This window comes from Amblyomma americanum, chromosome 9, assembly GCF_052857255.1.
Source record: "Amblyomma americanum isolate KBUSLIRL-KWMA chromosome 9, ASM5285725v1, whole genome shotgun sequence".
NCBI classification, from domain to species: Eukaryota; Metazoa; Arthropoda; class Arachnida; order Ixodida; family Ixodidae; genus Amblyomma; species Amblyomma americanum.
In genome coordinates, this window is record NC_135505.1 from 117,448,669 (window position 1) to 117,472,876 (window position 24,208).

The 24,208-nt window shown below is 48.8% G+C and overlaps 1 protein-coding gene and 1 long non-coding RNA gene across 6 annotated transcripts in view; both read right to left on the reverse strand.

The window, feature by feature from the left end:
• The window catches only part of LOC144104172 (alpha-(1,3)-fucosyltransferase 7-like), a 61,546-nt gene that overhangs the window by 24,371 nt on the left and 12,967 nt on the right, over positions 1 to 24,208 (reverse strand). Inside the window, exon 1 of one of the 5 annotated variants that reach the window (XM_077637031.1) lies at positions 10,362 to 10,385. The exons of 1 other annotated variant lie outside the window; for it this stretch is intronic. The gene's annotated coding sequence lies outside the window, so the exon portion shown is untranslated. Of the gene's footprint in view, positions 1 to 654; positions 1,311 to 6,137; positions 6,318 to 10,361; positions 10,386 to 24,208 lie in introns of those variants that run through there. 3 more of the 5 variants (XM_077637028.1, XM_077637027.1, XM_077637030.1) reach the window with 3 other exon arrangements.
• Positions 17,041 to 18,191, reverse strand: LOC144105403 (uncharacterized). Its single transcript, XR_013308784.1, has 3 exons — positions 17,852 to 18,191; positions 17,581 to 17,788; positions 17,041 to 17,413 (listed from the first exon to the last, which is right to left on the reverse strand). It is a non-coding gene; the product is annotated as an uncharacterized LOC144105403 (long non-coding RNA).

A 24,208-nucleotide genomic window follows, 5' to 3' on the forward strand; every position in this document is an offset into this window, starting at 1 on the left:
GAAAGCAAGACTGGAGGTACAGGAACAGGGAAGATGTGGCTGGCTGTGTTGTGCGTGCTTAGATCGCATTTATCGCAGATGTCCGCCAAACTGGTTCTACTTCTAAAATTTTCAGTGCACCGGTAATGCACAAGGCAAATGTATTTCCGTGTATTAACTGACGTTCGTACCATCGGTGGTTTAAAAAGAAATAAAAATATGTCGCCCTGCGCTCACTGCCTCAGTAAAATGACAATCAGGTTTGGTGGTTTATGGAGGTTTAACGTCCCAAGGCGACTCAGGCTATGAGAGACGCCGTAGTGAAGGGCTCCGGGAATTTCGACCACCTGGGGTTCTTTAACGTGCACTGACATCGCACAGTACACGGGCCCCTAGAATTTCGCCTCCATCGAAATTCGACCGCCGCGGCCGGGATCGAAACCGCGTCTTTCGGGCCAGTAACCGAGCGCCATAACCACTCAGCCACCGCGGCGGCGTAAAATGACAATGAGTATGTAGAGGCTGTCAAAAAAAAAGTACCTACGCCTCTGTCCATAAGTGACAGGCCGAAGTGGCATCACAGAACATTTTACGCTACCCAGCTTCCTATGGCCAAGCGACGCGACACAGTGAATTGGGAGCTAGACAAGAACAGTAGCGCAACTGATCACTTACCAAACGCACGGAGACACCTTGAGCCAGCACCAAGGGTCGCGTAGAACGCTCATCACCGTACCCAGAAGGTCTAGGCGACGAACACGAAGACAATGTACACACTGCCTTAAAGCACAACCGTTGCTGCAGACGTCGTGTGCAACCGCCGCCGTCCGAAAGCTTTGCGAACAGTCTATCACGCACCGCCGCACCGAGCCAAGCGTCTATCACGCCTGCAGCCCTAGCACAGATCCCTTTCCGAACCACACGTATTTAACGTCAAAATACGTACGTAAACAGATAAAACAACGGAGGACTGTAAGCGCACAACCGGAACACGAGGCAACGCTGAGCGAACACGGAAGAGCTGTGCCCCTAGCACCAACCACCTCCACTACTAACCACAGCAACCGAGAAACTTCACGGCGCTTCCACAACACAAGACGCGGCAAAACTGTCCCACGAGCCAACGGCGTGCTAGTCCGATCAAGATAATGGTTTAGACGGGCTAGGCGCAGCCAACAGGACACGTAAGAGGCGCTCCGAAGCCAGCAAGAAGCACGGTACTACACACGCGAGCACGAGCGCCGTCTTCCCAAGTAGGCCTGTGGGACGCGCAGCCCAGCCGCAACGTGACTGTCGGCGGCAGGAGAGCTGTGGCGTAGTTGTAGCTTGAACGAGCGCCGGCCTATGCTTTGGCCGGTCGACCAGCCGGCTGCGTGCCTTTCGCCTCTCGTTGAAGGCCTTCTCCTTCGCAGCCACCCTCCCCTCCCGTTTCCTTCCTGGAAGCGGTAGTAGAACCAATCCTCCCTTACCCTCACCCGAAGCGAGGCAGGAGGTCAGACGAAGGGAAAGTGAGTTCCCAGAGGCACTGGACAGCTAGTTCTGTAGGCCTCTTGTCCGTCCGTCAGCTCGTTTATGCTCTGCCAAAGTTCCGCTATAGAGGCTATAGTTCCGCCTCCATACCCTGTTGTTTTTTATGCTGGGTCGCTTTTACAGGCCGAAGGAATATACGAAGGGCGAGGAACACTTCAGTAGCAGGCGCCCTCAGCGTTTACTAAGCTAGCGTGAGTGAGTAGCTTACATTTTCTCAGCAGTGTTCTAGTAGACGCTTGGACCCCTTATTGCTTCGCTATTTTATTTTTGAAGGTTGATGTGAGGGTACAGATAAACGAACCAAGAGTTCTATTTTCCATTGGTCGTGCGTGTGAAGTGGGCACGTTTAAACCTGAAGCAGTTGCTCTCAACTCACTCAGAAAAGTGTAAAACGCCGTTGCGAGCACTGCCGTTGTCAGCCGTTGTCAGCAAGATGAAGTGACTTCAAACTTCGATTACTCAGACTACTCAGGCTAGCGAATCCAACGCAAATTGACCATCCAGAGTAACAAAAGAGAACATCGGATTGGGTCTATCTTCACTGTGCCTATTTTTGAGGTGGCAAGGTATACGTAAGTATACAAGTTACACACCGCTATAAGGTGCTCACCAATATGGCTTTTGAACAACGTACATTGATTATGTAGAGGAATACGACTTTACCAAAATGCCTCATATCTCCCCTCACCCCCTGTCCCGTAAGAAGTGTTGGGCGCCGTTGTGGAATGACATTGTTGGTATAGCATCGAAGCGCGCTACGATACACTGTCCTCATTTTTCCTACTGTCAACACGGGCGTTTCAGTGACCCCTTTTCAGTCGTTTTTCTTACCTTCGTGCGCCAAGTACACCATCCTTGCACCAAGGACCCCCAAGCCGTCAACAAACGGTGTTCACTGCACATTACATAACCACAAAAGCCGCTCATGCGTCTCTGCTAACGACGCGCAGATGACGCACTTCGTTTGTATTTAACAAATTGTTTTCACCGTTTGTATCTAATCAGGAGCCTGGAGAAGGTAGGCCCCGTCGGCACGACCGTTGCGGCGTCCTTCGCATAATTATTCGTTCTTCCGACGCAACTCACGCCTATACCGCCCTCGCCAAACGACAGACGTGGCTCTTCCCATAGTTCTCTGTCCTGCCTACTTCAGCGTTCATTACTGCTTTTTCGGGACGCCGGCGCGGCCATTGTCTACCAAGGACATCCCCCTCGCCACCACACACACACGCACTCCGCGCTTATAGCTCACCGATTCTCCGTCACGTCCCAAGGTGGCCCGAAGGCAGCGCAAGTTATTCACAGCCATCGCCGCGCATACGCGGATGTCGAAAGAAGCCCGCCACTCAGCTGTCTGCCTCGTTCGCGGGGTCTTGTAAAAGGCGCGTATTCGATAAAGCGGCGAAAGCTTGCGCACGCTCAAGGAGTCACGCACATGTTTTGTGCGAACGCTAAGCGGATGTCGGGGACTGGATGTATGATTGCGTTCGTGAGTTAGTCTTAGTCAGCACTATTTATGGTAGACTAAGGACTGCCGCGACCAAGGCGTTTGGGGTCTGAAGTTGAAGGCTAACGAAATGGCTGAAGTCATGGCTGAAAAGATTGCAGCGAGCGACGGAGAAGAAATTGACAGGCGCGATGTCGAAGGGAAATATGCAGACATATTGAAGGTGACATGTGCCAATTAATAACCACGTTCTAATGACAGAGAGGGTATGCTTTCACTGACAGCCAATGCTTTTATAAACTGGGCATTACCAGACAAATATAATACAGGTAGCGCCGCAAAGTGTCGTTATCACTAACTAACCGGCGATGTGTTTGCTTTGTGATCGTGCGGCTCACTTTGGCTGTAGGTCTTTCCGCCATTTCCTTCCAGTAAACGGTCACGAAGTCACTTTCATCGTAAGTGGTGTAAGTTTTAATGTCAGGCGATGAAAAATGTTTCATTTTACAGCGCTGGCAGCACACAGTCCACTGTCACTAATAAATCCGGCCGCGTGCGCGTGACTACCGGTCATTTAACCACCAACCCACCTCCATCTTCCACACACCTGCACAGTCCAGAGGTTCCTCCTCTCAACACCACCTACCCATCTCCACCCTAAAGAAGTTCCACCCACCACTATCCACCCACCCTCCAAAAGCCTTCATCCTGGAACCATCCACCCATCAGAATCTGCATTACCAGAAACCCACGCCGAAGCGGCACACACAAATAAAAAAAGTGACGGTGAAATGAATTCAAAGACGCAATGGCTGGGCGATCAATCTTAATGCGAAATGTTAAACAAATACTGCTGACGCACATTTGTCGCATCACACCGTATGATCGTCGGCAAATATTTTAATTACAAGTTTATCGACAATAAGTGCGTCTTTTGCAGTCGAATAAACGTCTAGAGAACCACAAATGTCCAAACAATCGTTTTTTACTGAAAGGATTAGTCCTGAGCGTCCCTTTAAGACGCGGGGATGAATCAGCGCGGATCAAGAAGGAAACACGAGTTTAGGATGTGTCCGCAAATTTAAAAAGACAAACACGGACGCATGGCAAAACGTGCGGAACGTGCATTTAATACGCAGTTCTGACAAACAGTGCCGGCCCAATCAGAGTGGATAGTAAGATAACCTGAACAGGAGAGGTAAAGCGCCGGCCTTATCAGAGTGGTAAATGACAGAAGAACCTAAACAGGGGAGGTCGAGCGCCGGCCTTATCAGAGTGGATAATGAGAGATTTTAGACAGGGACGATCGAGCGTCAGAACAGATGAGCACAGAAAAATTACTCCAATGACGTAGCTGCGGCTCACATAATAATAATAATAATAATAATAATAATAATAATAATAATAATAATAATAATAATAATAATAATAATAATAATTGGTTTTTGGAGAAAGGAAATTGCGCAGTATCTGTCTCATATATCGTTGGACACCTGAACCGCGCCGTAAGGGAAGGGATAAAGGAGGGAGTGAAAGAAGAAAGGAAGAAGAGGTGCCGTAGTGGAGGGCTCCGCAATAATTTCGACCACCTGGGGATCTTTAACGTGCACTGACATCGCACAGCACACGGGCGCCTTAGCGTTTTTCCTCCATAGAAACGCAGCCGCCGCGGTCGGGTTCGAACCCGGGAACTCCGGATCAGTAGTCGAGCGCTCTAACCACTGAGCCATCGCGGCGGGGGAGCGGCTCACATAAAGAACAAGCAGTTTCAAATCATTGGGAATGGCCTTCGTCCTGCCGTGAACTTAGCTCAGATGACGATGATAATGATCATGATTATTATGATCACAATGATGAAGCCCTGCGATTAAATAGCTGCGAGCGTTTTACGCGCATTGCGGAGGTTGTGAAAGAAGCCTTGACTTTATCGGGCGCCTTTGAAAGTTTGAATAACACAGCGTAAACAACTGACAAAGTACTGGATCGCACAGCAGGAAAGGGAACACCCTTCTCGCATGACATCAACTTCACCTTAAGCATGAATGATAAGCATGGCTTCTGCTTTTACGAAGTAGTTTTACTTTGGACGAATAACCGCTACATGACATTATTGCAAGTTAGGTGGAGAAGAAAAATATATTTTCTTTTTATGTGTGAAAGTAAGTAAACTGAATACTTATCGAAACTGCACAGAATAGTTATACGTAAACAATGTCGAGCGTTAACAATTATAATAGAGTTGTACGGAAAGCCACGACGCCTCTCTTCAAATGCTGCTTGCTCATGCTGAATTAACAGGACATTGAAGCGATTTTAAATCAGATATAATTTGCAGACTATCCTTTGTAAACACCGCTGCAGCATTAGGATACTGTCACCTGTTCACAAAACACAGAAATACAGAAATCAACAGGAGGCGCACCAGGCGCAGGCGTGAAGTTGCGTGATACAATAATCACTCGCATGTCGTGACTAGCACGTAACGGTTACTACAACGACGTCACGCGTGACGTCACTGGCCTCACTGATGGCGCCAAACGCACAAACGGCTTCATTCAAGGCGCTTTCCTAACGAAATAAACATGTCGTCAGCAAGTACAGGAAAGAAAGTGACCTCCACTTTCTACAAGGAAACAGATCATTCATGAAACGGTATCCAGTTTCACTTCAGCTATAACCCAATGAGTACAAACGCCATAAGAATTGTCAACGGAAAGTTTCCGATCGTGACGTATCGAAATTGCAACAGCGCCCCCTACGATAGTATCTGTAACTATAGTTTATCTGACGGTTTATCACACTGCGCTGCTTGTCGGCTGTTAACTTAAAAACTGAAAAAGCTAGAGAATGCAGAAGAAACAATTACAACAGCAAGACTGTGAAAAAAAAAATAGGAATCGCTTCAAACAGGTCTGTAAAATTCAAACTGTTAGCCTTCCAAGTTTGCTCCCTGACTAGATAGTTAATTTCTCCACAAGTTAAATCATCGCTACCTCTTCAGCTTAAGCTATGAGCGCAACTCCGCCATGGAGTCGAGCCATCCATCAACCAGCATCACCTGCCAGTGTTCAACCAACCGCCAATCCATCAACCAGTGTCACCGACGTGTATCCAGTGTCACCCACGCAACACATAAAGCTGAAAGGAAGACCAAGGACAACACAACGTCGAAATTTCTCACCAATGAGACGAACCAGGAGAGTTTTCGTCCGAAGGAAACTTGTCTGCGCCACCGGGAACACAAACACAGCCGGGAACGCGGCTGGCGAGGCTTAATGACTAATCTCACCACCAGACGCAAAGCCAGTCGCTTCAAAAAGCCGCTGGCTGGCTACGTGCCGCGCTTGCTGCGACGTCTCGAACGAAGCTGTCGAGTGGGCAACCAACCAGATCCAACCGCCTTCCCCCCTTTCCCACTGTGCGGCAGGCATCAATGTCCCGATGGCATTACAGCGCTGTCAGGCAAGTGACGAACGAAGCCTCGCTTCACCACTCGGCGACAAACGAGGCGCGCTGCCAGCGCCGCCTTCACAGCGGCGGCCGCGAAAAGGGGCGAAACCTGATCCGCAATGCGCGCGCGGCCGTTGGAGGCGCTTTTGTTACTTTCCTCCTACTCTTCTTTCTCGCTTTCTCTGTACCGATTTTTTTTTCGTCTCTCTATCTCTATATTTCAGATTCTAGTTGGCGTGCGTTTCACGATGGCTCGTAATGCGAGTCCGAAGCTACTCCCGACAACGGACGATTCCAGATAAGTTTGCCAGGCGGAGGGGAAAAAAAGAAGAAAAAAAGCACCTCAATAGGAATGGCTGAGCGGATGAAACGAAGATTTCAAGAAAGATGACTGGGAAGAATGGAACGAAGAAGCGCAGAAAGCAGGAAATGATGTACAGCTGCGGCTTTGTAAGCCTTAGCAAGCCTTGAAAACTCACTGCATGACTTCTCACTTAAAAGAACAGAACACATGGCGTGTGATCAGACAGCGTCGTCGGAATCATCACTCGCACGGTCACCCCCCACCCATCAATGACCCTTGCATCCGGTACTTTCTGGTTTGGTTTATGGGGTTTAACGCACCAAAGCGACTTAAACGTCCCAAAGGGAAATTTTGACTACCAGGGGTTCTTTAGCGCGCGCTGACATCACACAGTACACGGACCTCTACGATTCCGCCTCCATCGAAATTCGACCGCCGCAGCCGGCATCGAATCCACGTCTTTCGGGTCTGCAGCCGTGCGCCATAACCACTGAGCCGCTTCACATCTATACACGCCGAAGTGACTGGTTTACATCCTAGAGTAATTGATTCGTTGATTGCTTCAGTTGTATGCTTGAATAGTGATTACATACCTAATTTCTTAACCGATTTTTACGTGCAAAAACAACAGCACAGGCTATGAAATCCCCTGTAGTGGAGACCATAGGAATAATTTCGACTACCCGAGGTTATTGAACGTGCAATGACATCGTGCAGCGCATGGATCGTTTTGCATTACAGCTTCATCGATGTGCAGCCGCCGCAGACAGGATTCGATGCTATGACCCTGGGATCAGCAAACGAATGCCATTGCCAGCGGGCAAACGCGGCGGTTTGTATTGGTTAAAGTAGTTAAAAATAAAGCTATGGTGCGCAGCGTGTGCTAAAAGTTCAGACGCACAAATTCAGCTACGGCCGGGCGCGCTGCGAATCATCACGTCAGTTGAGCATTTAAAAAGCTTTTGGAGGACATTGACCTTATGGGGGCAGCCGTAGGAACTACACCCCCTCTGCACAGCATGCGGAGGAATGAGCACTGCCAAAGTTAGTAGACTACTTTGTACAGATCTGGTACCCCGGTAATAGAGATTGCTTCGTACAAAGTACAAAGCGCCACCATCAAAAAGGCTCAGGTTCCGGCATAAATTCCAGCGTGAAAAAAAAAGAGTAAAATGCGTCACATCCTGGCTTGGCGCTTTTTGAACCTCTTCCGTTACCCTGAATATCTATTGTCCCAGGGAATGCCCTTCTCCTGTATGGAGCAGAGCACACAGAGGTAAGAAACCTCGTATACCGACCATTGCCAGCCAATCTACATGTCGGCTCCAATATCCCCCCTAGCGACCGGAAGAAAGCAAACTCTAGTGATGCATAGTTGCCATGGAAACGGCATCCAGAAGACAAGAAAATATTTCCCCCGGCGGGACTCGAACCGCAGCCACCGTAAACGCAACTTCCCAATGGCCTATAAACAATTCGGCCATCGCCGCATCTAACTGGGCGCAGTGCATGTGTTCCAATCCCATTATTAGTTTTTAAACCCGACCGCGGCGGCTGCGTTTTTATGGAGGAGAAACGCTAAGGCGCCCGTGTGCTGTGCGATGTCAGTGCACGCTAAAGATCCCCAGGTGGTCGAAATTATTCCGGAGCCCTCCACTACGGCACCTCTCACTTCCTTTCTTCTTTCACTCCCTCCTTTATCCCTTCCCTTACGGCGCGGTTCAGGTGTCCAACGATATACGAGACAGATACTGCGCCATTTCCTTTCCCCCAAAACCAATTATTATTATTATTATTATTATTATTATTTTAAACATAAACTCTCCTCCAATCATCAAGTGAACTGGAGTAATCAAAACCGAAACTAACTTGATATTCCCACCCCCAGAGCATCCCCAATACAGAACATCGAAAAGTGCGTGGCAGAGGGCCACACAGTGCGACATGATGTCAACCTCATTGAAGCACGCATGGCGCATTAAAAAAAAGAAGACTGTGCAAGCCCGAGAGACAGCTGTTACTATTCTAAATGCCAGGCCAAGCAGAGCGATTGTGCTCTACAGAATAGGCTTCGCCAAACGCTTTCTATTGCAATCCTTCCATTGTTCCAACCTTCATTGTCGGGGTAGCGTTTATTGAGTTCGCTACGACTGCAGGCTGCCATTTAAAATGACGTTCAAACCGAGGCGTAACGTTAGCTCGACAGGGCGTTTTCAAAAGGCATGTCCCTCACGATGCAGCCGTTAGACAGCGTTCCGCTACGTCCCGAGCGTGTGGTGTTGTTTTTGACGACGGCGGTAAATCAAACAAGTGGCATTACCGAGCTGCGCGCGTAGGGAGCCATCAATGTCGCTGTATTGATTTTGCTGCGGCTTTTTCTTAGCGTCTTATATTGGATTCTCTATAACCCTATTGCTCTTTTTATAGCCCTTCTAATGAGCTACCGTTCCACTTCAAGTTCGAATAATAATTCAGACCTGTTTGTCGCGCCGTTTACTTATGGCAAATAAAAGCTAAGAGTCCTAGTGTATGTTCCCTTCAGAGACAAGGTGTTCGAACAAGTTTAGGCGCTGGTTAGTGACATCCGTTAGATTGGGCGAAAAAATAAAATAAAATAATAGCGCCTAGTCCATGGTTCGTGACAGTCGTACCACGAGAATTTCCTTCCAGACAACTTATAACCGTATGTCACGCTCGCTATCACCCCGCGGTAATTACTTAACGTTGCGCTCGCCTATCACAAGGCTTGATGTATGTGCTAAAGAAGTTCAGAAGAAGCGAACTTTGTAACAGCTAAAACAAAACAACAGCTCCCAGACACTTCACCACCCTCCTCACCATGCCAGACTACGTCTACGATTCGCAGCGACTAGTGGTTGGACCGGATTTCAGGTTACCACAGAGAATCATACAATACGCCGGCACCCTTTCTACTTTGAGAGTAGGAGGTAAAAAAGGACCACCTCCCCCGCACCACTGCAATGACAGTGATTTCACCACAAAGGCTTGCTGGCCGTCCTCTGTATTTACTAAATCTATGCATTCAAAGAGGTCTCGTCCCGTGCGAAGTGCCAGCCGGCGGGAAAGATGTTTTTCACGTTCTCTGCGAAAAAAAACAACAACTCTGCGTAGAAGTTTCACGCACAAGATTTGCAGGCCAATGCTTAGCGTGTAAGTTGAGGCACCGTTTAATGACACGGCCGTGCTGACAGTGGTTACCGGGTGAGCGCCGATCATGTGAAGACTTCCAAGTCATATCTACGGAGACAGAGCCACCTTGCAGCATGATGTCAGGGTGCATGCGAGAAGTTTATGTACTAACAGCGCACAGCTAGCAACATAGATGTCTTCCTCGAACACAAGTAAGGCGCATTGTCATCGTAACCATCACCATATTCATCATCATCATCACCACCAGCATCCAGCTCACTTCCCCTACAGGACAATGCTTATCTCGTGCCCCCATCCCCATACATCGCCCAATCACATTTTCTCCTCTTCAGGCACATCACAAGGAGCGTCACAGGAAATGTCGAAATGCGGACGAACGTGTGGCCTGCTTAGGTTGTGCATCGCTTATCCAAAAGACACTGCAAAGAGGACGATCGCACTGAACGACTATGGAGTGAAAGGCGAACAGGTCATACATACCCTTGTCCTCTTGATTATCTGAGTCGCCGCTGTGGCACAGCGACTATGGCTTTGCGTTTTTGAGCGAGAGATCGATGGTTCGATATCGGAACACAGTGGCCGTGTTCCGACGGAAGGAAAATGCAAAAAAAGAAAGGCGAACAAGAAAGAAAGAAAGAACTCTACACGCCGTCGGTGAACGCAAGAGATCGCCGAAATTTATCTGCTGACCACTCCACTGGACATTGAGTATAACTTGGGTGAAGCTTTAGAACAAAATACTTCGTTGCTTAAACAAAATAAAACGCTTATATGACCCCTTGACTTTTGTATCAAAGCGATTATAATGCGCGCTGGTGGAGATCAGCATAACGCTTTTGTAAGGGCGAAAGTGTTACGAGGTCACGCAATACACATGCGTCTATTGTCACCCGCATACCGCTGCACCCCATCCCCACCCTCAACCTATCCTTTTTCGTGGTGAAACCTATTCCTCGGCACGACGTGAAAGGGAACGTTGAAGTAAGCGGGGTTGCAAACAACCTTGAGCAGCGCCTTTCATTAGCCTCTATCTGCCATTGGGTCATTGCATTTTCGAAGTCGAGGCGAATAAAACCCACCGCTGCGAGTGTGTGCCGAATTGCTTTAGTGTCTGTGTCTATGTGTGAGCACCAGCGCTGGGAACCAGTTTGCGAGACGACGACGTCGACGCAAGACGACGCCTGCGTCCTTGACGCTAGCCGTGACCATTGACGCTTTTGCGCACGTTCCCACCTCCGTGTGTCTTTTATGTGTACGTATGCACGCCACGTACCGTGCGGCACGCGCGCTGTCCTCAAAGAAACCGGATGTCAATGTCCACCGGCCCATCGTGAAGATGTGCGCCCACCCGTGTGAAAGAAATGGCGTACCGGTGTGGTTTAGTCTCTCATTTCTTTTTGACAATGAGGTCAGGGAACGTTGTCAGCATTCAGACTAAAGCCGCAAACCGTACGCCACCGTGCTTGCCTCGGATACACGTTTCGCAACTACGTTTGCGTCTTGAATACATGTCTGGCCACCATGTTTGCGCATTGGATATATGTTTCTGTTTGCGTCTCGGATATATGTTTCGCCACCATGTTTGCGTTTCGGATACATGTTTCCTAAATTTTTGCGTCTTGGATACATGTATGGCCATCACATTTGCGTCTTGGATGCATTTTCGCCATGAAGTTCACGCCTTGAATACATGTTTGGCCACCATGTTTGCGCCTTGGATACATGTCTGGCCACCGTGCTTGCGCATTGGATACATGTTTGGCCACCATGTTTGGGTCTTGAATACATGTTTCGCCACCATGTTTGTGTCTTGGATGCATGTTTCGCCACCATGTTTGCGCATTGGATAGACGTTTCGCAACTATGTTTGCGTCTTGTATACATGTATGGCTATAATATTTGCGTCTTGGACACATGTTCCGCCACCACGTTTGCGTGTTGGATACTTTTTCGCCGCCATTTTTTCGCTTCAGCTACCATGTTTGCATCTTCGATACATTTTCGCCACCATGTTTGCGCATTGGATACATTGTTTGCCATCCTGTTTGCGTTTTGGATGCATTTTTCGCAACTATGTTTGTGTCTCGGATACATGTTTCGCAACTTTTCGCGTCTTGGATACAAGCATGACCACCATATTTGCATCTTGGATACATGTTTCGCCACCACGTTTGTGTCTCGGATACATATTCCGCCACCATGTTTCTGTCTCGGATACATGTTTCGCCACCACGTTTGCGTCTTGGATACTTTTTCGCCACCATGTTTGTGTCTCGGATACGTATTCCGCCACCATGTTTCTGTCTCGGATACATGTTTCGCCACCATGTTTGCGCAGACATGGTGGCCAAACATGTGTCCAAGACGCAAACAGTTGCAGAACTTGTGTCCGAGACACAAATATGTCTGCGGCTCTGATACATGTTTGCGAAAGAAGGCGGCTGGCGATCCCGACATTGCTTAACAATGGCTTAGAATTTAAACTTGGATAAGTCAAGGCTGTCAAAACTTGCATAAGCCAAGACTTTCAAAACTCCTTAATTCATAACCTCAACAGGCAATAAAAAAGAAACAAGTAGGAAACACGAAAACAAACTGCAGATAAGTTACATTGAAAAAAAGACCAAGGCACCACTATGTATTAAGGGGACACTGATAATATCACTTTAAAACTTCCCAGGTACTCTGTTTCTAAATAGGGTACAACGTATGAATAAAAACATCAAGATCTACAAGCCACTGCGCTCTCGAAAGTCATCAAAAGAATTATCTAAGAGCTCCTCAAAAGCTTCAGGGTGGCCAGAAGCATTGGGAAGCCATCAGTAGTGTTGATTTCACAGCTCAGAGGTGGCGTCTTTGTCGGCTATATTTTGAATATCAGTCACGAAAGAGGCCCGGATCTTGAACAGGAGTTCCGAAGCCAGTATCAAGAAAGCTCGCATAGCAACGCTACTGGAAGACATGCGCACAGCACTACTATCCCAGCGCCCATAGACGACAACGGCAAATACATACGCAGGAGGGTGGAGTCATCATGATCGTTCAGATTTTGGCTACCCTTCAGCCTTATTACGGGATCTAATAGACACAGGTATGGTATGGCATGGTATAGATTGGTATCGTTTGGTATGGTATAATAGGAGAGAGAGAAAGAATTTTAATGAAAGAAAGGCGGAGAGGTCGGCCGGTGGTAACAGGGCCCTGGCCTGCTACTCCACACAGGGGAAAGGGAAGAGGAGGAAAAGGAAAGTGTGAATGAAGGCTGATGATGGTATAATAGGGTACAGTATGGTATAGTACGGCATGGTAAGGCATGGTGTGGTACGCAGGATTCAACGTCCCGAAGCTGTACCAAGTACACGGGCTATGAGGAATGCTGTAGTAGATGGTGGGCTTCTTCAACATGCACACGGACATCTTTTCAATTCGATTCCATCAAAATGCGGCCGCAGCAAACGGGATTCAATCACACGACAAACGGGTTTTCATCGAAAACCAGCAATCTGTCCTGTTGTAACGGCGAGTTCCGTAGAGCGTCGGCCCTCAAAGCCGCTTCTCAGCCAGCGACGAAAATAGTCGTGAAGAAAGCGTCCTTCGCCGCAAGGCGCCGTTTTAATCCGATCCGTCTCGCTACAGCGCGCGTTAAGCGGGCGCTAATGTGAATGGCCCCGCACGCTCCGATGGCGGCCTTGGAGAACCGGACGCAGCCGGCGGAACGACAGGTAGGCGCACACTGCAGCTGCAAAAATCGAACGAAAAACCTCTTTCATCACGTGAGCTTTTGCCAAGACCGCTTTGAGGCTCGGCGCCCTCGTGCAGACGACAGAGCGGTCGTTAAGAACACCCGCACCTCTCCTAGTCGCAAGAGCCGGTTAAGTGACGATATATAGCTGTGTGACACCCCCTATGGAGGCCGCCCATTGGGATTACATGACTCATGGCTCAACTAAAAGGTCAATTCAAATCAGGTGACCTAAGGTCGCGTATCCTCTCACAACCCGCACAGTCCTTATACCGCTTACATTGCACGCAATATATTAATGAATGGCAGTTTACTATTATCCCTCAAAAGAAACGTACACAACAGCTGTATCTTACCGGTACTCACCTATGGGGCAGAAACGTGGTAACTAACAAAAAGGGTTCAGCTTAATTTGAGGACAACGCGGTGAGCTGTGGAAAGGAAAAGATAGGTGTAACGTTAAGAGACCGGAAGCGGGTGGAGTGAGTGAGGCAACAAACGCGTGTTAATGACATCTTCATCGAAATCAAGAGGAAGAAATGAGCTTGGGCAGGGCATGTAATGCGAAGGCAACATAACCGCTGGTTCTTAAGGGTAACGGAGTGGATTCCAAGAGAAAGCAAGCGTAGCAGGGGGCGGCAGAACGTTAGGTGGGCAGACGAGTTTCAGGAGTTTGCGGGGATACGGCTACCGCAGCTGGCACAGGAGAGGATTAATTGGAGAGGTATGGGACAGGCCTTTGCCCTGCAGTGGGCGTATTGAGGCTGATCATGATTTCACGCAAACGCAAGGTGCATTTCTTCTTCAGCCACATATCCAACATTCTCGGACATTTTTTTTTTAATTTTGGAAAATTGTGAGGCACTGTTACGAAAATATTGAGGTTATTAATGGTCCATTCTTCCGACGTGCAGCAAGATCATCCTTTTAAAGTTTTTTTTTTCCATCGCTCGCATCCGGCAGGCAGTTAAGACTGCCTTTAAAACCAAATGGAGAACGCTTTTCACGATAACAAATCTCACAGATCACGCGAAGACGCGAAATTTGTCTTGCGCGCAGAATGACGGCACCTGTCTCAGCCTGCCACTCTTCCTCTTTTTTATTATATTTTATTTTGCACCCAGCGTTTATAAACGTGAATGCGCGCCAACCTGTTCAAATGCCCTCGATTCTAATCTCCTTTCAAACACCTATACGCCTGTCAAAAGCTGACACCTTCCCCCACCTCCTTCGATGGACAACCTCAATCGCCCTGGACTGCAGCTTCGAGGAGCGGTCAGAACAAGCGCGTCCTCATTCTTTCAAGCAACTCCGCTACAGCGGCCGCTTTTGCGTACAGAAGGGTCGCCCGGCCACGCCTCATCGCCAACGCCATCAACATCAGCCGCTCCGAACAAACCGCGCATGACCGCCGTGCCTACCAGCCGATGGAGCGAACAGGCGCTGCAAGCTGAAATCGCGAGGCGGTCCGGCTTGACATGCGGCTGTCACGCTCCGCGTCTCGTATAAATAACCGCGCAACGCTGCATGACTGCCGTATATAGACCAAGTTTCAGGCAATCAGGGCATCCACCTGACAAGGTTATCCTCAGATTAAGGGTCGCGGGCGGCTAACGCCTTATCCGTTATTATCCGGTCAACAGCCGTTTCATGCCAGGTTTTCGCGAATTCTTTCTACGATCGGCCGGGTCAGCGGGGCAGAGATAACATGTCGATTGTATTACAGTTTGAAGCTATTTTTATTCTTCGAGCCCACCAGCAACACCAATCCCCTGCCATCACCGAGACCGCGCAGTCGGTGTGGCTAGTGGTAAGGATCATGCAAATATGTTGCAAACTGATACAAATGGGTTGGCAGCCGCAGACGTCATAGTGGCCGCCATCTTTGAGACCAAGATCACGGCGAAACCCTGTACTATGTTAGCAAAAGTAACAGACCCCCCCCCCCCCCCTCCGACTTCCGATCACTGCCACTGAACGTGGGGGCACCACCTGACAAAGCACTGCTGGTTTCAAGAAGGGCCCACTGCACCGGTCTCGACCCCACAAGATCTGCGTCAGGTGGCGCCCCCACGCAGAGTGGCAGTGATCGGAAGTTGGAGGGAAAGAGAGGGGGGGGGGGTCTGTCACCTTTGTCCGCTATAGTACTTTGATGTAATACAGCTTTCCCAACCTGCTTCGATGTGCACTACGGATGCTCTGCTTCGACCACCATCTGAACTCTTCTGCGGAACCGAAAGAGTGCGTTGTATTGCCATTCCGTTACAACACCCTTATACCAGGCTGGCCCAGTTCTCTTAGCTTTCCTGACGCTGTGTATAGCTTTGTTTTGGTGAAGTACGCTTCCTCTATTCTGACACGGCGATGTCTTCTTAAGCACCGCTCCTGGACCGAGACAAGCGGAGCGCCCGTACAGTACACTTTTTCCTGGGTTCTCCAAGCGCGCCTTTACATGCCTGCAACGTGGACTCGTTCGCTATAGGCACCCTGCGCATCTAACTCCCGCGCGACGCGCGCTCCACTGGCGGCGGCTGGCGCGTCCCTGTCAGGAAGGCGGGGGCAGTCTCACAGCTCGCGCTGTGTTGCGCGCGCCGTCGCGAAGCAGTTGTGCGCCTCCTTTCCGAGCACAAAATGGCTAATAACAACAGCAGGACACATTGCTGTGTAGTAGGATGCAGTAATACGTATCTGAACGGAGTTGTATGATACGCTCGGTAAAGAGGAATAATTCGTTCCAATTGTCTGGCTTGAAACAGCAAAAGAAAATTAGAGCTTAGAATAAATATTTTGCAGCCAAAACGATATTTCTGCGCCAAGGGCAAGTTTACTCACATTATCACAATTTTGTTTGCTCACAGCGAACTGCTATTTCCAACCTTTTACTCTGGTATGCGAAAGTTCTTTTATTTCGTAGTGAGTCCTCCGAATCCCCCTTTTTTTGGTGGTTTTTTTTTTCCACCATTGGTGGCCGGCGGGTTTTACTTGGAATTTAAGGCCCTCGGCGGAGCTCGTTCGGCTCCGCAGCTGCCATTCCAAGGACTGTGCCACTGCGGGGCCCATCCTTCGCGACGGCCAACACGCGCGCGCGGTTTCTGGTCTAACAATGGTCAAACCCATGCGGAAGGCGTTTGCTTGACTCTTGCATTACCTCCTAGACAGGTTTTTAACTCATGGCACATTCAACAGACGCCGAGGAATGCTAATGGATCTCTGGGAACCCTTCCCTCTTCTTGCACCTGCGATTTCCGGTCATTGACTTCGCAACTCGTCCGAGCTCACACCTGAGGAAGCCCAAATTTTGCGCAGCAAAGAATCGCTTACTTTTGTTCCAGTTATGCGCGGAATCCTAGCTAGCTTCCACTGCGCCTTGTCGTCCAGCGTCTTTTTGGACAGTGAAAGCACGTTTTCAGGGGCAACAGCAACATGTTCCTCATAAATCTTTGCCTCCACATCTGAAAGACTGGGTGATAATTTAGTACAGTAATCACATATCCTAATGTCGAAGAATCAGGGCACTTGTCCTAACTGTGTAGAAATTAAACAAACCTTGCAGTGAAATTCCGCTTTTTTAGCACAAGCTTTCCGCCAGAATCCTGCATGAAGTAGCTGGGGTACTCCTTTTCTGAACAATCCCAGTCAAAAAGTTTTACGTTGCCGGCAGGAGTTTCAGTGCGCACAGGCGCTTCACCACAGCTTTCATCCTCTTCTGCTTGTAAAAGCTCGTTTATTGGACATTTGATATCCCCAAAATATTGACGCACGTGTTGCAGCGATAACGACCTAGCAGTTGCTGAAAAAATGAAAAAAAGTATGAGCGGCAGATTACACAGCGGGTAAATCATTTCAAGGGATAGTTTCAACAGGGAATTTCATATCGAAAACCGAAGGTGCTGCAAACGAGAATGTTATCAAGTCAGGTTTGCGCCGTTCGCTCAAAAACTGGAGTTTTCTAGTTACCTTCAATGTTATGCCGCTTGGCCGTCTTCGAAAGTTTAGGGTAAACCTTCTTAAATGTAGGAACACCCCAGGCTTGCGGTTGGCTCGTTTTAGAGAGCGTTTCACACTGCTCCAAATACACGGCAACGGCAGCAGCGTGTTTGCATTTGCCTGCGACGCCTGCCTTGCAACTGCAGCTCGCGGCAACAAGCTGTCTACTGGAAGATAGCTACATAAAAAAAATAAAGTAAGATCGCAGCGCTAACAGACATTAGATAGAAATATTTCTTACCGTTAATTTGATGGTTTTCGGTGGCGCAGTGATGCTCGTCTGCGCAATGCACCGGGCTGCTACTTCGCTCCCGTCGCACGACACCACCTCTTTCACGTTGTGTACGTGTCCTGCTTCAAAAAGCTTCGTGCCTTTCTTGATGTTTGCTTCTCTAAAGAATTTTTCCGCATCGTGAATAGCGCGAAATCCCGCCTCTACAATAAGCGGCACGCCGCTGGCAGACGCCATCCCTTCGAAGTCGCGAGGCGAGCCTTCCTGACAGGGACGAGGAACTGGCCGCGAGGGGCGCTGAACGCAGCGTCGACGGTGGCGGTGCCTGGCGGGTGCAGGGTGCCTATACTCCGGAGCCGCAGCGGACATGGCAGAAAAGGGGGCCGCACTTTTCTTGAGAGGAACGACGGCGGCACATCCAGCTGAAGGCAGCAATGCAGGCCGGGGCGCACATGTGGTGCTAGCTACGCTAACAGAGGCGGGTGGGGGGCACCCGGAAAAAGGAAGCAAGCAAGCGGGCTCCTCCGCTTTCAGGCCGCTGTTGTCCCCTTTCCAGCCACAACTGCTGCCGCCGCTCCACGCTTAATGACACGGCGCTTGACCCCAACCGCCGCCTGCTGGCACTGATGGCCAGAGCTATAAGCGGAGTGGCAGCTATAGTGGCAGCGTACGGACAGCAGTGGGGGTCCCCTCCCCGAAAGGCAACGCGCTCCCGCTGGGGACGGCTAAAAGCGGAACGGTACACCCCGCTGGTCTGCTTCCCTCTTGTTCCTTCCTTTTGTATTATTTTCTCGGAAAACCCAACGGCTGCCCAGCGAGAGTCCGACAAGCCAGGCCGCATCTTGATCCGAAATGTATAAGCCTGTCGCAGGATGGAATCACGGCACGGGGGGCTTTCCAAATGATGGCTTCGCGAGAAGGCCACACAAGGCTGGCCACATCTTGAACCGAAATGCATAAGCCTGTCGCGGGATGGAACCACGGCACGGGGGCTTTCCAAATGATGGCTTTGCGAAGAGGCCACACAAGGCTGGCCCCATCTTGAGCCGAAATGCATAAGGCTGTCGCGGGATGGAACCACGGCACGGGGGGCTTTCCAAATCATGGCTTCGCGAGAAGGCCACACAAGGCTGGCCACATCTTGAGCCGAAATGCATAAGCCTGTCGCGGGATGGAACCACGGCACGGGGGCTTTCCAAATGATGGCTTTGCGAAGAGGCCACACAAGGCTGGCCACATCTTGAGCCGAAATGCATAAGGCTGTCGCGGGATGGAACCACGGCACGGGGGGCTTTCCAAATCATGGCTTCGCGAGAAGGCCACACAAGGCTGGCCACATCTTGAACCGAAATGTATAAGCCTGTCGCAGGATGGAACCACGGCACGGGGGCTTTCCAAATGATGGCTTTGCGAAGAGGCCACACAAGGCTGGCCACATCTTGAGCCGAAATGCATAAGCCTGTCGCGGGATGGAACCACGGCACGGGGGCTTTCCAAATGATGGCTTTGCGAAGAGGCCACACAAGGCTGGCCACATCTTGAGCCGAAATGCATAAGGCTGTCGCGGGATGGAACCACGGCACGGGGGGCTTTCCAAATCATGGCTTCGCGAGAAGGCCACACAAGGCTGGCCACATCTTGAACCGAAATGTATAAGCCTGTCGCAGGATGGAACCACGGCACGGGGGCTTTCCAAATGATGGCTTTGCGAAGAGGCCACACAAGGCTGGCCACATCTTGAGCCGAAATGCATAAGGCTGTCGCGGGATGGAACCACGGCACGGGGGGCTTTCCAAATCATGGCTTCGCGAGAAGGCCACACAAGGCTGGCCACATCTTGAGCCGAAATGCATAAGCCTGTCGCGGGATGGAACCACGGCACGGGGGCTTTCCAAATGATGGCTTTGCGAAGAGGCCACACAAGGCTGGCCACATCTTGAGCCGAAATGCATAAGGCTGTCGCGGGATGGAACCACGGCACGGGGGGCTTTCCAAATCATGGCTTCGCGAGAAGGCCACACAAGGCTGGCCACATCTTGAACCGAAATGTATAAGCCTGTCGCAGGATGGAACCACGGCACGGGGGCTTTCCAAATGATGGCTTTGCGAGGAGGCCACACAAGGCTGGCCACATCTTGAGCCGAAATGCATAAGGCTGTCGCGGGATGGATCCACGGCACGGGGGGCTTTCCAAATGATGGCTTCGCGAGGAGGCCACACAAGGCTGGCCACATCTTGAACCGAAATGTATAAGTCTGTAGCAGGATGGAACCACGGCACGGGGGGCTTTCCAAATGATGGCTTCGCGAGGAGGCCACATAAGGCTGGCCACATCTTGAACCGAAATGTATAAGCCTGTCGCAGGATGGAGCCACGACACGGGGAGCTTTCCAAATGATGGCTTCGGGAGGAGCGCCAGTATACAAAAATGAGGAGAGCGCTGACTTTCATTTCTGGTTTATACGTTGGTGGTTTTGGGGCATTGCATAAGCGAGGGAGTATGAAGAGGTAGGTGTACTCATTTGCAGGACATGCGGGAACGTTAAAAGACAGACAAATGAATGCAAAGGTGTGACAATGTGACAATTCGCAGATTCTATAGGAGAGGTTTCTCCGAGACTAAAAAAAAGAAGAAACTACGATTTTAAGTGACATAAATGTGTCATGTATTAAGAGGCAGAAGAAGAAGTGACAGAAAAGAAGAAAGCCTCAGACCCCAGTGGCCAATGTTTTGGTTCGAAATATAGCCTTCGTCTGGGCCTACACGAGAAAAGTATTGGAGGAGAGTGCGTCTGTCTAAAGCAGCTTTGTCGTTATAAAACATCCCTGAGCTACTGAAGATATTCAAGCAAGTAAAACGCCTTAAAAACAGCAGCGTTTCGTTTATTTTTAGACAAACTGAAGGAAAACGTTTGCAGAGATTGATTTCAGGCAACGGTTAAAGAAATTTGTCGGCGGTTGGCTTTGATGACACAGCATCGGCGACTGGCTAAAAAAATCCAAAGAAACCCTGTAACTTTCCTTCCAGATTAAGCAAGGTCAAATCACATCGCATGATAGCCTGCGCATTTCTATAAAAACATTTATATTGCGTGAATGCCAGTGCACTGCATTAACCGCACAGAGCCAGCGGAACTTCTGCTTCGAAAAAAAAAAACACTTTTTTTACGCCAGATCTGTTCCCGTAGATAACATTTCGTGACTGTGAGAGTGACAGTTGACTGTAGGCATCTTTATTTTAAATTTGCTCTGATCGCTACGGTGTTGTGATAACGGGACCTGTGATTCTTATTATCCACGGTTTCATTTTTCTTCCCGTAGTGATTAATAAAGTTTACGCTATAAATTTTCGTTGATGGCATCATCGCTTAGTTTTTCGGCTTATATTTCTTTCTCCTGCTGGTACAACGAATCCATATAAATTTATTTATTTCGTGCACCAAAGACGACATTAAGTAATTCTCAAAAATAGGCTTTTTTGGGGCAAAAATATGGGTTTTTCATCATAATACTACCAGGGTTTGTGGACACCAGAAAACCGCTGAATCGTCTCAGGTAGTAAGCTGGTTGACTAATTTTTTATAATTAACTTTCTAACTATTGCAGTTAGACACCTAGTTGCAATGACAGATTTGTAGCCGATCGTTAGTAATAGCCGTATCAGTTATTAGAATTTCGAAAACACGATTATGCTTGGTGCTGTGGCTCGACAAAATTGGTATTTTTTTTACTAGTTACGTGCACCGGAAAGGTTGCTTTGCCAGCATGCTTTTGAAAGCGCATTCATTATGGTACTATATAGCCAGACTTTGTCGAGCCACAGCGCCGAGGACAATCGCGTCTTCGAAATCCTAAAAACTGATATAGCTATTACTAACGAGCGGCTACAAATCTCTAATTGCAACTAGGCGCCTAACTCTACTAGTTAGAAAGCTAATTATTAAAAATTAGTTAACCAGCTTACTACTTAAAACAACTCACTGGCTTTCAGGTGCCCGTCAACACTCGTAATACTAATACTACTGCTACTACTACTAATAATCGGTGTTTTGGGAAAGGAAATGGCGCAGTATCTGTCTCATATATCGGCGGACACCTGAACCGCGCCTTAAGGGAAGGGATAAAGGAGGCAGTGAAAGAAAAAAGGAAGAAAGAGGTGCCGTAGTGGAGGGCTCTGGAATAATTTCGACCACCTGGGGATCTTTAACGTGCACTGACATCGCACAGCACACGGGCGCCTTAGCGTTTTTCCTCCATAAAAACGCAGCCGCCGCGGTCGGTTTCGAACCCGGGTACTCCGGATCATTCGGATCAGTAATACATAGCGCAAAAGCCAAATTTTTACCACACAAAAAAAAAAAACCGCCGCGGTGGCACAGTGGTTACGGAGCTCGACTACTGATCCGGAGTTCCCGGGTTCGAACCCGACCGCGGCGGCTGCGTTTTTATGGAGGAAAAACGCTAAGGCGCCCGTGTGCTGTGCGATGTCAGTGCACGCTAAATATCCCCAGGTGGTCGAAATTATTCCGAAGCCCTCCACTACGGCACCTCTTTCTTCCTTTCTTCTTTCACTCCCCCTTTACCCCTTCCCTTACGGCACGGTTCAGGTGTCCAACGATATATGAGACTGATACTTCTCCATTACCTTTCCCCCAAACCCAATTATTATTATTATTATTACCACAAAAAGCCTATTTTTGAAAATTACTTAGTCTTCTCTGAAGCCCCTGGTATAATGAAAACATACTAAAGCATACGCTGGTGACTTTTTCTTTTTGTCTTGCTCTGGGCTTTTGGGGCGGCTCTAAAAGACTTTCGCACGTAGACGCTGTTAGCGCGCCTAGAATATACAGAATACCCGCACCTTCTACTGAGATTCTACAATAACATGACAAAGCTTCCCGTAACAGTTAGAACATCTCGTAATGACGCATTAACTTCGCACGGTGAAAGCTTCCGAACAAAAGAAAAAGCGACGTTACGCGTATTGTGCAGGAAGAGACCCATCTGCAGCGGAACCCCCAAAAAGGACACCCTCAACTAAAGGTGTCAACTGAAGGTAAAGTTTACTAACATCACTGCTTTTGAAAGGCCCAAATGAGGAGGCTTCATGTTTAAAAGCCATGTCGAAAAAAAAATGAAACACAAGCATCGGAGACGCACAAGAGCCAGCTGAAATTTACAACTTGTTGCTCACTCAAAACGGGAAACGCGTCCAACACGTGTTCTGAACGTGGTTGGTTTTCAAGAACGTTTGTTTTTCACCTGTCAACATAAGTTTTCTTGCTTGCTCTTCTTTTTGCTTTCTCACTTTTCTTGGCAACACTTTTCAATATACGACAGTTAAAAAAAACGCGCCCAGACACTTGAAAGCGAAGGATGCTTCGAAAAAGCAGCCCTCTCGTCTCATCGTAATGCAGAAAAAGCTATGGTTTTCCAATGCCGAAATTTATTTTTCCTAAAAGTTGGACCCTGTACCTTGTGGGCTCTGCACTGATAACCTTAAACTTTTACTGCCCTATCACATAGATTTGTCACCTGTATTGATTAGCCATCATTCGAAGTTGTTCCTGTTTCGCTTTGAGAATAGACATACATGAAAGAATGCTTAATGACAAACTAATTTGGGTGCCTGTAATCTCATATTTCCATCCTCAAACTACCACCTGCTCTTTCTTTTCGTCGTTACTGACATTGCAGAGACCCGTATGGACACCAAACTACTCGTATCATGTGGTCGCACAGGCTGTTTTACAGCCAAGCTGTTAGTGCCTCACTTGACGAGTAAGCAGCGTCGTAGTTGCCATGGTGACGCAACGCCACGTGACCGGTGACGTCATCGACAGCGAGAAGCCAGTGAGCGCGCTACGCGCAGCTGCTGGTGGAGTCTCTACATTTCATCGCAAACAGGAAAAGCATAAATAGCGAAAACACAAGCAGCTGAGCTGGTCAGATTTACTAATCAGAAAGCTTAACCGCACAGTAATTTTTTTTAATTTCATGGTTGACTCAAAACCTTGTATTAAACGTTGCAGCCAGTGAAGGAAACCTTGTCAACAATAGTCACCAAATTTACCGCGGACTCGAAATCCAGCACCATGCTTGGAATGTCCAGTTTCTTTCGATGAGCGCTACTCTTCCGCTCAAAACTGGCGCGAGACCAAAGTAATTAGAGATGAAAGCCCTAGATCCCGTGGCGGACTTGATTCGGTGAAGATAAGTACTTACCTCCAGTGGTAAAACTTATTAATCTCGACAGGTTAGTATGCTGTCGCTCTAAATAGTCGCACAGTTTCATAATCGCGAATTGGGCCGGTCTTTCTAGTCCTCGCTACGGGTCAAGTACAAGGGACATAGATGTACAGA